Source organism: Babylonia areolata, chromosome 19 (genome assembly GCF_041734735.1).
Source record: "Babylonia areolata isolate BAREFJ2019XMU chromosome 19, ASM4173473v1, whole genome shotgun sequence".
NCBI classification, from domain to species: Eukaryota; Metazoa; Mollusca; class Gastropoda; order Neogastropoda; family Buccinidae; genus Babylonia; species Babylonia areolata.
This window is the reverse complement of record NC_134894.1, coordinates 11,162,982-11,165,131: the sequence shown is the minus strand read 5'-3', so window position 1 is coordinate 11,165,131 and position 2,150 is coordinate 11,162,982.

Sequence of the window (2,150 nt, the reverse complement as noted above, 5' to 3'; positions counted from 1 at the left end):
AACACTGGCCGTGGGCCACGAACAATGAGAATCTTTCATCCCGTCATGTATTACACAACATGGAAAATGTCCAAGTCTGTGTCTCAGACTATGCGAGACACTAAGCATTGAGGACTTCCACTGGTTCCCTCTCGAGGAGTCCCATGAACTGTGTTTACACTCAATACATGATTTCACAAAAGGCATGGGAGTAGGACAGGAAAATCTGGAACCATGCTTACAGACACGTACAGTTCTGCAACACGTTTCAGGAATGCGCCTATGCAGTCTGATGCCACAGTCTCCCTTAATCCCCTCCCTTTGAGATGAAAGCACACTCAACCCTGAACGAGAGCCTATCAGGGAGCCAGATATCCCTCATTGATGTTTAGCTTGTTAATTGAGTTCACACACCCGGCCTCTGCCGTCAGTCCACAGAGACTGATCACTCCACTACAGCAACTGATGACATGATTAAAGCTTGGTCGACTGGTAACTGTCAGCCAATGAAAAAGTCCTGTTTGAAGTCGGATTTCAGTGTCCAGCTTACCTTTCAGTCACTCTTACTGATGAATCTGGGGAGAAATCTTTCAGATCGACGTTTTGTTTCAATTCTCCAGTTTGTAGCTGTGCACAGTAATATTATTTTATTTGAAACTACCAAATCAATTGTAGCAATTGAACCAGTTTATTCATGTTGCTGGCAGCCAATTAAATTTCTTACTGGGTCTGAAGTCACGTTAGAAACAAGATGTACACATTCAAGTTCGAAAGCAGACTATTTAGACTAGACAGATAAGCGAGCATTTATTGTAGAAATAGTAGTTGTGGCAGTACTAGGTGTAACTATGTGATTTTTGTCACGCTCTATAAGAGACCGGACAAGTAACCTCCACCCGACCCAGCACTAACACCCTGACACCACAAACAGACTATAACAGGATAAGAGTTCAATTTATATTTATTCGGCACATGGAGCAGACAATACACAGAGGGTTTAACAGACGACGGAAAACAAAGCACACTATTACAAAGACAAGTTATCCAGCAACTTAAATAACGAGAATAGAATGGCACAAAACGTGGAAATAATCACAATCCTTCAAGTGAAGGGCAATGGGCTCGTGAGTGAATACATTCACTTCTGGAAGGAAAATAAACGAATAGCACATGAGTGTGTGTGAGTGTGTGAATATGTGTGTAGAGTAACATGCAAACACAAGCACAACGACGATGATGAAGTAGTGACGACGATGATGAAGCAGTGACGACAAAGACGAAGAAGAACAGTAAGTGACGACGACGAAGACCAGTGACGACGAAGACGAAGACCACCGAGACAGTCGAGCACCAGGCCAGAGAACGCTGGCGACGGAAGGCAGCGGCAGGCGGGGGCAGCCAACGGCGGCCTAGACTATGGAAGTCAAAGGCGGGCAGTTGGATTCCAGGGAAGACAGTGGAGGGTCAGTGGAAGGGTAGGGAAGTCAGTGGATGGACAGGGAAGTCAGTGGAAGACACGGAAAGTGGGAACGCTGAAAGCACTTTCAGGCGAGTACTGCTACCCAGACTCTGAAAGACACCAAACACAGAACACCGAACGAAGAGCACCAAACACTCGGAGGAAAAGCCATCCCCACTGCAGAGTGCAGAACCGGGCAAACAGCCCTCCAATGCCAGTCGCGGGCGAAAAGCCTAGAATCCTATCACTGACTGACCAGCTCAGGAAAGGTTGATCTCAGTTCAGTGACAGCCTGAACTGAGACACATGAGATTGCCGTGCAATCCGCGCAACCCACACCGCTCTCCAGCTGAATGGGGTGGGAGAACAAGGAGGGGGAAAGCCACAGCCTTGGTTTGTCATGAGATGTGACAATTTTACATAGCGTTTATTCTCTAAATAGGGCTCTGGGTACTTTACAAAATGCCTACACACACACACACACACACACACACACACACACACACACACACACACTCACACACACAAACATGCATGCATGCACACCCAGAGAGAGAGAGAGAGAGAGAGAGAGAGAGAGAGAGAGAGCACAGATTGTTGAGTCGAAGCCATAATAATAATAATAATAATAATAATAGAAACATGTTCACTTCCTTAAAAACAACAACAACAACAACAACAACAAAAACCCCATCAAACTACAGTCTGCAGC